We start from the raw sequence: 12,283 nt of genomic DNA, 5'->3' as shown, positions 1-12,283 counted from the left end.
AAACTGGAGGCGGGCACTGCAGTGGTGCCCCTAGAATCTACTCTGTGCCATTGGTGAGGTGTAGAGCCAGTGAGGTTTTGGTCTCCACACACTCACGTGTATTCTCACACTGTCACTACTTCTCCTCTGGTAGGCTCACCTGGGCAGGACAGCAGTCATCCAGTTTCTCTGGTTGGGGAAAGCATTCCAATACACAAAGAGAGTAGAGAACCTATACTGGTCCCAGATCCAAACTTTATTCTCCTATACAGTTTTGCCACCCACAGAACTAACAGGTTGATCTCTGATGCTTCTGTCTCTTTTTCAGTTGTTTTCAGAACTCAGAGGGGAGAGAGTTGATTTATTTCGAGCCTTGAACTCCATGCAGGGCTAGTGATGGAAGCGTGTAAAACATTCTTTCCTGGGCAACCACCACACAGGGTGTTTCCTCCATGCCCTGTTTGCAAACAGAAGGAAGTGACTGCTTTGCAGAGCCACAGGCTACTGAATCCCAGATTTAGCTGTGAAAAAGAAAATCAGTAGATAGCATGTACATCACCTGGAAAGATGGAAGAAGCCACTTTCCCTGATTTCAATACAGACATAGCCTGTATGGCAAACAACTAGGATTCTTAATGTCAGAAACCCTTTTCCCTATTCTCTGTACAACTGCCCCTACACACACACACACACATACAGAGAGAGAGACAGAGAGAGAGAGAGAGAGAGAGAGAGAGAGAGAGAGACCTCCCTCTGCTTATCAGGGAGGAAGACTGGAAAATGTGTGGCTATGAATGTGCTCAGGCACCCACCAGCCCACCTGTTGTGACTCTCCAGCCTTCTGTGGGGACAGACATCAGTGTATCTCCTGTCCCAAAAGGGGTGAAAGGGCGGAGCCGGAGCAAGAGGTCCAAACTCAAGTCTGCATCACCGTTCCCCGACCACGTCCTGACCTTGAAGAAGCAACTTCCTATGAGCCATTATTTCTAGTGGGCGTTGAGGGGGTATATAAGTCACTCAAGAACACACAGGAGTCAGGAGCTCAGTGGAGATTGAGACTCTTCCCTCCACAGCCTCCTGGCTACACTGCCCTCTCACTATAAAAGTACTTAGCACTACAATGCTAAGGTGAATCCCCTGGAATCCCTAGAAGCTCCTGAGAAATGGGCTGCTCCAACAAGCCAGGGAACCAGGGCCCCATGAGGTCAGTCCTGAGGCACCTCAAGAAGGTTGATAACCATGGTAACATGATTTATTACTCAGCACGCAATCCTGGCCAGCCCAGCTCTCTTCATTTGCATAGGTAATGGTCGTGCTATTAACAGCTCATTAGTGTCAGGCCCAGGTGACTGCAAAGAAAGACGCTCTTACATTTCAAGGAAAATCCCATAAGGACTCTCACTCCAGGGCCAGGAGGGGACCTGGCGACCATGTAACCACAGGTCTCCAAAACAGGCTCAGATGGATGGACCTGGAGGACGTTAGGTTAAGTGAGACAAACCCAACAGCAAATATATATATATAATTGCATGATCTCACTTAATGTGTTATAGCAGTAGTAACAAATATTAAAACAAGCTCAAATACACCATGATAGAGAACAGAAGAATGGGAACCATGAAGGGAGAGGGAACATATGAGTCGAAGGGTGCAAGGTAGCAGATGTGGAGGACAAGTTTAAAGAACGAGTGCCCATAAGAATTACAGCTAACGAAATGGTGCTGTGTTAGGGATCAGGGCTAAGTAAGTAGATTTTAGCTGTTCTTGTCATAAACAACATGAATATGTGAGATGATCGATATCTGATCTACTTCACTACGGTAACATTTTATGTTGCATATTCCACAACATTTGTAAACTCTCAAAGATGCATGGTAATATTTGTTCTCAAAATCAAAACAAAGCAGAGGTCAGCACTCTTTCTTAAAGACAATGTACAGCTAAGATCACATCTGAACACCTGGTGACGCTCTCCAGTGACGGGTCCTCGACATCACGTGATGAAAGCAGCACTTTACTTCTGCTGTCTGCCCCACAAAGCCCAGAACCACATCAGACAAGTTACAAGTGAGACTCGTGCTGCAAAATGCCTGAGCAGCACTCTTTAGAACTGAAAAGGTCACCGAAACGCAGGGAAAAATTGAGAAGCAGTCACAGCCAAGAGAAGCCTAAGGAGACGCGCTCAGATGATGTGGTGTATCAGCTGGGGCCCTGGAGTAGAGGACAATCGGTAGAAACTTAGGCAATCTAAGTGAGCTCTGGCCTTACCATTACTAATAACTATATTTGGTTATAGCCCATATTTGGCTGGCTAGTTATGCCGCCACTTGAGACAATGACATCCCATCTCACTGCTTCTGATTCTGTGTCCTGCCAATGTGCAGCCTGGAAAATAGCAGGTGATGCTTCAAGTACTTGGGTCCCTATCACCCATGCAGGAGACCCGGATTGGTTCCCAGGTGTCTGGAGCTAGCCTGACCCATTCCTGGCTGCTGTGGGTATTTAGGGAGTGAAATGACTGATAGAAGATCTCTCTTTCTCTCTCCCCCGTTCACTCTTTCTGTTTCTTCAAGTAAAGTGAAATAAATAAATACAAAATTTTCAATAATAATTGTCAGGTAGTAACTCATTAATTGCAATAAATGCACCACACTAATGCAAACTATTAAAGGTAGAAGTATCAGTGGGCATTTGGCACAGCAGCAAAGTCCCCCTTTGGGACGCCCATACTCCATAGCAGAGTCCCTGGATTTGAAGGCCAGCTCTGCTTCCAATTCCAGCTCCCTGCTAACTTGCCCTTGGGAGGCAGTGATGATGACATTGGGAAACTCAGTGTGCGATCCTGGTTCCTGGGCATTTGGGAAGTAAACCAGTGGATAGTGGCTACATGGACAGGAGGTGTCTCTCTGTGCCTGCCCCTCTGTCTGCCTTTCTTACTCTCACTCTAGTTCTCAAATAAATAGTGTAAAGGTTTAAAATCAACAGACGTAAGTTCTGAGCATGTGAGAATTCTGAAGTGTCTTCAAAAGTTTTCAGTATACCTAAAACTTCTCTAAAACAGACAGTTTAATTTCTGTTCTTTAAAAGTCTTGTCCATTGGGCCAGTACAGTGGCATATTAGGCAAATCCCCTGCCTGCAGAGCAGGCTAAGCCTCTGCCTGTGGCACCAGTATTCCACATAGGTACCACTTCTAGTCCTGGTGGATCCACTTTTGATCCAGCTCCCTGCTAATGGTCTGGAAAAGCAGCAGAAGATGGTCCATGTCCATATCACACATGGCCCCTGCACCCATGTGAGAGACCCAGAAGTTCCTGGCTCTTGGCTTCAGATCAGTCCAATTCTGGCCATTGTGGCCATTTAGGAAATGAGTCAGAGGACAGAAGATCTCTTTCTCTGTCTGTCCCCCTCTTAGCAATTCAGACTTTCAAGTAAATTAAATGAACATTTTAAAAAGTTTCTTCCATGCAGTTTCCATGTTCTAACTTATCAGTGTGGGCCCTCAAGGTCAAGGATTACAGCCAGGAAAACATGTATCATTACCCCTTTTACAAATGAAATAACTGAGAGATGGAGACACTAAGTGACTTGCCCAAGGCCACTTAGTTGCTAGGTTGACTAGCTTCAAAGTCAAGTCTTCTGACTTGGGGCTAGTGTCTTTCATCAAATCAAGTAGCATCACCTCAGAGAGTCTCAGATCAATAAAGAGAGGTTGTAATCTCTGACAAATGGTAAGAGCAATTAGTGGGGACTGTCCAGAGGACAGATGAGACCAAGATCAAGGTCAGTCCTTGGACACCTGGTCAACTGCCAGGTCTGCTGGACCACAGACCTTAGCATGAAAAGCAGAGAGTGTTCCTCATTTTCTTCTCACCCATCCCAAATCTCTCCCACATCCTGTATACGCAAACACAATCCAGAATTCCTCTGGAATTTGCTCACCCAGAAAATCACTGACAAAAAAGCTTGCCTTTCTCTCTTAGCCTGACCTCTAAATCTCACCACACAGAATATCAGGACGAACCCTGGCTGGGAAGAAAGTGGCCCAGGATCACACAGGTTGAGTCAGTGGGGAGCCGGGAAGCTCATTCTAGACCGGAGCTTCTGTGGCTTCGATACCCATCTAGAACCAATCAGGGAGAGAAGCAGAACTTTCCAAACTTCGACTCTGGAAGTTCGAGGACAAAGGTGGTGATATCTGTGTAGAAACAAGCTATGAGGCCCCTGTTACCCACAGAGAAAGAGGAAGCTAGAGGAAGGAAAAACAATTTGACCTGAGAAAAAACCACTGAAGGGATTCTGAGTTTAAACCAAGTCTGCTCTCTTGGTCCTGCCTTTGCTGTTGGGACCCAGTTTCCTCTTCTGGAAAAGGAAAGGACTGGCCATGTTCACCTTGAACTTGGGCATCTGTAGTCTAGTTCATAACTGGTGATTGGGGACAACAGACTCAGAGGATTCTCACCAGGCAGCAAGGAGACAGATAGAAGGGCAGCCACGGGGCTGTGCAGGGATGCGTTCCTATTGGACCTGCTTTGGCCAATAGAAGAGTCCTTGGCCACTTCCCACAGGCAGAGCCAGGCTCACACAACCTCTGCCGTTTCCAGGGACTGCTCAGCAGACACCCTCTGGCAAACAGATTAGGGCCATATGGATATAAGGGGGCATTAAAAACATGTGATTGCTCACTTTAAAACTTAGAGATATACTTTACACTCTAACCCAACAGATTAAAAAACATGGCAGGTTATGCATAAATATTCCATAATGAATGTTTCCTGCATAGGAAAACACGTGAGGGTGCATCTATGAATGTGTGTATGTGTGGGAACATCTCGCCCATCACCCTAAGGTTCTTTCTATAAAGATTTCCCAGGAGAAGTAGGTTCTGTGGGATGAGAGTATTTCTTCTGGGACTTGCCAAGTCCCAAATGGAGGGCTAAACAGTAGAGACTTTGAATCTCCCATGAAGGGTTAGCAGAGCTCAGTCTCCCGGCCAGGACTCCATCCAGGCTCATCAGGGTAGGGCACACTTACCAAGCCCTCCAGTTGCTCAGTGCCCACCTTCCTGCCAAGCCCCCCTCCCTCTTTTGCACCTTCCCCCCGACCCCCACATCCTCCCTTGCCCAGCACTCTCCTAAGGGAAGCAAATGACATCTGTTGTTTTTTAAAATGTAATCAACTGCATTTGATCTAGCAGGTACTTTTGTTAGGATGGGTTTTTTTTTTTTTTTAAAGAAAAAGCACGTTGAAAAAAGTGGATAAAATAGAAATTAAAAAAGAAGAATGGGTCTAGCTACAATCAATAACCCCAGAATTATTGACTCTTCTCCCCATTACGCTGTGATGTTGCTGTCATCTTGCTGGCAGATTCTGTAAAGAGCGCATCTGTGCAAGATGAGATATCCATTGTCAAAAGTTATCATTCTTCCCGCACAACTCCCAGAACAACAGCTGGACAGTTTGGGTGGTGTGATGTGGTGTCTGGGAACCACAGGACATCACTCTCAGAAACCCATTTTGTGTCTCTGCCCCGGGGCCATCTCTGTCCTCAGTAGGTTGGCAGCCGGAAAGGGAGCCTAACTGGAAGCCAAACTCCATCCTAGCCTTTTTTTTCAGGCTCCTCTGGGCTCCTCCAACTCCCCTCTTGCAGACATTTAACCTAGACTTAAGGCCCTTCCAAAAACAAATGGATTAGGCCCTTCAAGAAGGAGCTGGACCTAATCCCCATTTCCTTGCACAAATTCTCTCCTGCCAGGGTTGCTTCTCCCAGGAATGCTCTGACTGGAGCTTGCTTCCAGAGATGTCTTCAAGAAAGGTCAGGGCAGGTCACAGGTCTCCATCGGTTGTAGAAAGCACCCTGTCTGGACAGGACCCAGCAAACCAGGCATGTTGGCAGCACCAATCCCCACCCAGAGACCTACCAGGAATCCAGGAAATTCTCCAGCTAAGAGCCTCTGTCTCTTGCAGCCAGCAGCAAGCTCAGAGAATGAGCCCAAGGGTCATTCCCTAGGAGCTGGTACAGCCACATGGTAGGTGTGTGACCTTGACAATAACTTCATTTCAGGTCATCACTGTTCTTGCAGAGTAAGGGGCTTAGGCAGGGTCCCCAGAGGGTCCTTGCAAATGTGCAGAGTGATCCGCTAGGATGGGTGGGGCTGTCACTTCTTTGCTTCACAGTTTTACCTCACCAGTTGATGCCTCCAGTCTGGATCTCCAATCCAGGAGATCCAGATCTTCACAGAGAGTGCCCAGGAGTCTTCCTGCCAAAGCAAGAGAACCAGAGAATCTGGGTGGGCCCTGCCCGCCGGGACACTCTGTCCAAACAGAAAGCAAAGCTCTGCTGGTTTTGATTATGAAGATTCACAGCCGGGAGTGAGTTTCCTTGGCAATATTGTCTGCAGCCTTTATGAGCAGCAATTACATAGCATTTGGTACCTGGGAAGGCAACAGGCGCGAGCTGAAATGAGGAAATGCTCCATCACTCCGAGGAGCACAACGCCTTTGGTAATAAATATTGACGTTCATTAAGACAAAGCCAGAATTCAATCTGTGCTGGGGAATTCTCGGCTTCCGGCCTCCAGAATGGCCCTTATTTATAAGATGTCCCTAAGGGAGCGAGACAGGCCGCTCACCTTGCTCCCCAAGACACATTTTATTTCAACCGACTTGTCCCAGGCAAACGAGTGTCTGACAAGCCAATTTGAAAATGAATTTGGTACATTTTTTTTGAGCTGATTATTTATTCTGAAAATGAATGCCTGTTCTGGTCAGGCTGACAGCTCCAGGGATGAGAGAACTCGGTGCTCCCTGCCTCCCCTGCCTGCCTCCTCTCTCCACACCAGAGAAACTGTGCCAAGACCTGGGGGCAGTAGGGGGGTGGCATGGGCCAAGCCTCCTCCTTTACCGGTGCCCAACTAAACCTTTTTCCACTCTCTAAGAAAGCCAATGCAGGGGTATGTGTGTGCCTGAGTGTGTGTGTGCCTGAGTGTATGTGTGTGTGTGTTCATGTGGGTTCCAATGTGAGAGTGTGCACTTACATACATGGGTATGTTTGTGTATGTTTACACAAATGCAAGTTGTATGTGTGTTGTACGTTTGTGCATGACTGATATGTATGCTTGTGTAGGAGTGTGTATGTTAGTGTGTGCTTATGTGAGTATGAGTGTGTGAACAGTGAGCATGAGTGTGAGAGTGTATGTGTATGTTAGGCTCTTAGTGTGTGCATGAGTGCAGTTAATGTATTTGTGTGTTAGTAGATGTGTGTGGTACGAGTGTAGAGGGAATATATGCTTATGTATGAGTGTGTATACATGTGTGCATATGTGTGTATGTGAGTTTGTATGCTCATGTGTGTGTTTGTTTACATGTGGGGGTGGTGCTAGTCTATGTTTGAATGATTGTGTGTATGTGTTTGTGTGAGCACTGAGTATGTGCCTGTGTGTGAGTATTCATACAACTGTGTGTATGTGCAGGGGGAGTGAGTGAGTGTATATGTGCAAGTGTGCGTTGGGGTGAAAGCCAGGCGGGGGGCTTTTAACCACCCCCTCTTGAATGGTTTGGCTGGTAGCATGTGACTCATCACAAGATCATCACAGAGGGGGCCAGCCTGGGGGCAGGAAGTGAGCCAAGGAGGCTCCCACCATTTCACTTCCGGCCTTCTGGCCCTTGCACTGTCTCGTGGTGTTTGATCATACTCAACACAGTGGTCCTGTCACGATGATGTTGTTGTCCAAGTCACAAGACAATGACGTATCGGAGGAATGTGTGTGGGCAGCACATCCACTCCCCTCTAACAGCGTCTCCTCCACAGTCTTGCTAGGTGCTTCACAGCCCTGCTTTTCTGGTGTAGTCCTGAAGGTGTCATGCAAGAGGAGGACTCCTTTGGGCTTTTAACGACAGGGCAGTTTCAGAATGAGGGAATGTGGCATCATGCTTTTGGAAATGCTGAACTACATGTATCTCAATCCCATCAAGAGGAATCGGACCACAGCAGCGCTCAAGTACACATCTAAGCTCAAGTATCATCTGGTTTGGCTCTAACTTGACCCAGGTGGTCAAGGAGCTTTTGTCCCACTGTTTTCAGGTCACTTTTGGACCACAAACCCCTTTCTTATAGTATACTCATGCCAAGACCCTCCATGTACACAGCAGATAAAGGGTAGCCTGTTCCAATTGAGCACAAGCCCACTCCCTTCCCCATCACTGACTTAACAGAGCTGCTTGTTGAGAATGCAGACCGCTGTGGACCTGCAGCAGACCCCCACTGGGTTCCTGTTCTCTGGGGGCGATGTCATACAGTGTGCGCATTTCTCCTGCCACTCTCGGTGGTTGGTCAAACACAGCAGTGTGAGAACCATGGCTGTGGAGCTGGTTGGTGCAGGGTGTGAGCACTGAGTCACGTCTCGCAGTGCAGAGAATCCTCCAGCTGGCATTGACAGCATTCCCAGCTACACCTCTGAAACATGGGGTGGTAAACAAGCCCACAAAACCCCATAGCATCCTTGCTAGTATTGAGCCTGGAGAGGAGGGAACTAGAAAGCTTATAAAAACCCATCAGCCCCAAACTTCCGTGCCTCACCTACAGCTCCAGGGGGCCTGGAAAGGCCAGCTCTGACAGTGAGTGTTTGCAAGCATCTGGGAAACCACACGCCCACTCTTCACCATTAGTGTGAGAGCAACCATTCATTGCCCAGCTCAGCAGCAAGTGCAATATGGCTCAGGAGACTGAAAGCAAAAAACTTTTTAAGTCAGAGATTTTCACAGACACCTGCTCTGTGACAAGAGGAACAGGGGTGAGGAACCTGGGTCAGGAGTCTCCAGGGACAGAGTGTGGGGAGGGAGCCATTTCCCAAAACACCAAGCTTCAAATGCACAACTCTCCTGGAAAGACACAGCTTCTGCCAGTTCAGTCTTGTCGTTATTACTGCTTGCCAGATGAGAGGGGGAAGGGAGGCAGCCCTGAGCAATTACGTGTGTAGCCTAAGGTCACAGAGCAAGTCAACACAGCATCGAGTCCTCCTGCCAGGCACAGGCAGTGAGTGGGCAAGCTGCCCTCAGGCTCCCACCTCAGTGCACCTTCATCTAGCTTGGTTCAGCAGCCTGGGGAAGGCTCTTCCTCGACTCCCACACACTTCAGCCAGCTCATCAGTGCCCTGATCTAAGCCTCCTCTGCTCTCCAGATCCTCAGCCTGGGGCCTGTGGAAATGAGGAAACACCTGCCCAGGTAGATGATATCTGTCACAAAAGTGAGACCAGAGAGGGAAAAGATGCCATCTTCAGACTCCACTCCAGTTCTCAGACCATTTATCTGGGAGAAGTAACGGGAGCTTGAGCAAGAGCTACAGACACAGTGCGATCAGGGTAACAGAACTTGATTGGCAAGGAGATGGGACATATTGGACACCTCTCACTTCGACATAACCCACATCCCCTTGTTCTTCCTTCCTTTAGGGAGCTGTTTCTCTGTCATGACAATCATGGGTTATAATACGATGCCAATCATCTCGTTTTCGCTTTGTTTTGTTTTTAAGATTTATTTTGTTGGAAAGGCAGATTTACAGAAAAAAGGAAAGACAGAGAGAAATATCTTCTGTCAACTGGTTCACTCCCAAGTGGCCACAATGGCTGGAGCCAAGCCAACCTGAAGCCAGAAGCCTCCTCTGGGTCTCCCGCACGGGTGCAGGGTCCCAAGGCTTTGGGCCATCCTCAACTGCTTTCCTAGGCCACAAGCAGGGAGCTGGATGGGAAGTGGAGCTGCCAGGACATGAACTGGCACTCATACGGGATCCTGGCACACTGAATGCAAGGATTTATCACTAAGCCATTGTGCCAAGCCCCAACCAGGGTTTTTCACTGAGGCTTTTATAGTCTGAGTTGGAGGGAGGGCAAGAGAGAAAGGACAACAGAAGTAGATCTTCCTGACACCTGGGGAAAGCCTTGCTGCGGGAGGAATCTGTGAAGCCTTGAGAACACATGCAGAGTGAGTCCATGGGGAGAGAAAGTCCTGGGGCCCCTAATCTAGTGCGAGCTGAATTTCCAGTTATGGTGCTATAAACTCTTTTTCTAAAAAAAAAGAAAGAGAGAATTCAAATTGAGTTTGTGTTTCTTGTGACTAAAGAGCACTGATAAATATAGAGCCAACTCTCAGACATAAAACAAGCTGTTTAAATTGGCATTGAACTCTGGGCACGGGTATAAAGGGAATCAGGCCAGAAGGACAGCAGGAAGCAGAACTAGAAGAAACTGATTCTGGGCTGCATCTGTTTCCATTACTTGGGTGATGGAATTTCACGGTCATTGAGGCTTTACCAAAGCCAATTGACTTACAAGTGTCCTTTCCCACCACATGGAATAGATGGAGGGGCCACAAACCTAATGGGAGGAAGAGGTGGAGTCAGAATTAAAAAAAAAAAAAAGAAAAAAATGTTCACCAAGGTACCCATGAATTGAGGATCCTTTATCTAAACTGGGGCCTGACAAGGGGAACGAGAACAACACTCCAAGTGCTCTCAGAGATCAGCAGTGAGGCTGTGATATGAAATCCCATGGTCTGCCATTCTCCCTGCTAGATGCAACCCAGAGCGCTGTTCTCAGGGCCTTCTTTCTTCAATGCTCCTCTTTCTTGACCTCCAGACCCTGTTCTAACTCTGCTCCTGGATATAAACTGCTCAGGCATATGTCACTACAACAAATAACTGGGAGAAACTGCTTAGGGAGGAAGGTTTCCTCGGGCTTGTGGTTTTGGAGGTTCACAGTCCATGCTCAGGCAAGCCCATTGGTCTGGCATCGGATGAGTGTGATGGATAGCAGAATGCATTCAGAGAAAAGAACATGGTAAGCCAGACAGCTGAGATACAGGCCACATGCCTGTCCTCCATGCCCGCATAGTCTGCCTTTACAAAGCCATGATGATTCGACAGTGATCCAATCCAACCACTTTCCAAAGGCCTACCTTCAAACGTCATAGTTGAATTGTGTCTTCACCTTAATCCATAAACATAAGCCTCTGGGGACCAACCCTGTAATATATGGACCACTCAAACTAATGCTCAAGTACCACACTTCTCTGGCAGCTCCTAGTGTGGCTCATTTTTATTCTCCCATCATGGACAGTAGTCTGGATCATATTTGAAGTACCTTCCTCCACACCAGAATTTCTGATCCTTATCCCTTTAACTCAAAGACCCATCAAACTTGGACCACATTCAGAACTTCTTTTCCCCTTCTCAGTGCAAAGATGGACCCATGACTCCTCTACCAGCTTCAGCTCCAAGTATCAGAGCAAACACAGACTATGCTTCCCTTCTTCCTGCACAGTAGCTACACTTGGCCTGTTATTTTTTCTTTCAAAGTATAACAAGCATCCTTCTCTTCTTGTTTCTTATTGTTACTTCCGTACGACTGTATCAACTTGTACGTTGACTTTTGCAGTAGCCTCTTTTCTGCTGCAATTAAACATTTTATTCAACAAACATGTGTAAGTTTCCTTTTATGCACTCAAGTCTCTATAATCTTCCAACCCATGCAGTCCATTCTATAACCACAACCAAATTAATCTTTCTCAAATACTGCTTTGATCACATCATTCTAGGGCTCTGACGTCTACAATGGCTCCCCACTGCCTAGTGAGTAAAGCTCACACTCATCAGTGTGGTATTCAAAGCCTTTCATAATTTGTCCCCATCCTACCTTTCTGGCCTCATCTCCTTTATACTTTACATAGACCTTATACTCCATCAAATCCTGTCTATTTTTCATGAAGAAGCATTGCAATTTTTCAGCTTAGAGTTTTGGCCTAGCCTGTTTCCTCTACATGAATGTGTATCTGGCATATCCTGTGCCTGTTCTTACGCCCCAGAGCTCAGGTCAAAGACTATCACCATCTTTCTCTCTTAACACACCTGCTAGCAGTGATTCCTGTCACTGCAGATGCTGGACATTCTTTGTTTTTGGTGTATGTACGATATATTGCAGAGGATAACTTGTACTGTGGATGGATGACCCCATCATGTCAGCTCTTTCCTGAATCATCTACATCAGAAATCTAAGGGTGTCTGATGACGGTGTAGGCACTGGAGCTCTGCCCAAGGAATCTACACTTTGGGCATGGATCCTGGCAGAGTCTCTGGAGCAGTCCAGCCTATGTGTGACCATATAAGGCTCCTGAGGTCAGGGATCACATCTTACGTGGCTTTGTAAATCAACAACTCCAGTTATAAAGAAGCATCTAGATCATATAATTCAACCCTGAATATCTGCTGAACATTGTTGTGCAGTTAAAATTTGCTAAACTCTTATAATTAGAAG

This window comes from Ochotona curzoniae, unplaced genomic scaffold (genome assembly GCF_017591425.1).
Source record: "Ochotona curzoniae isolate NIBS_2020 unplaced genomic scaffold, NIBS_Ocur_1.0 contig_2723, whole genome shotgun sequence".
NCBI lineage: Eukaryota > Metazoa > Chordata > Mammalia > Lagomorpha > Ochotonidae > Ochotona > Ochotona curzoniae.
This window is presented reverse-complemented; position numbering follows the sequence as displayed.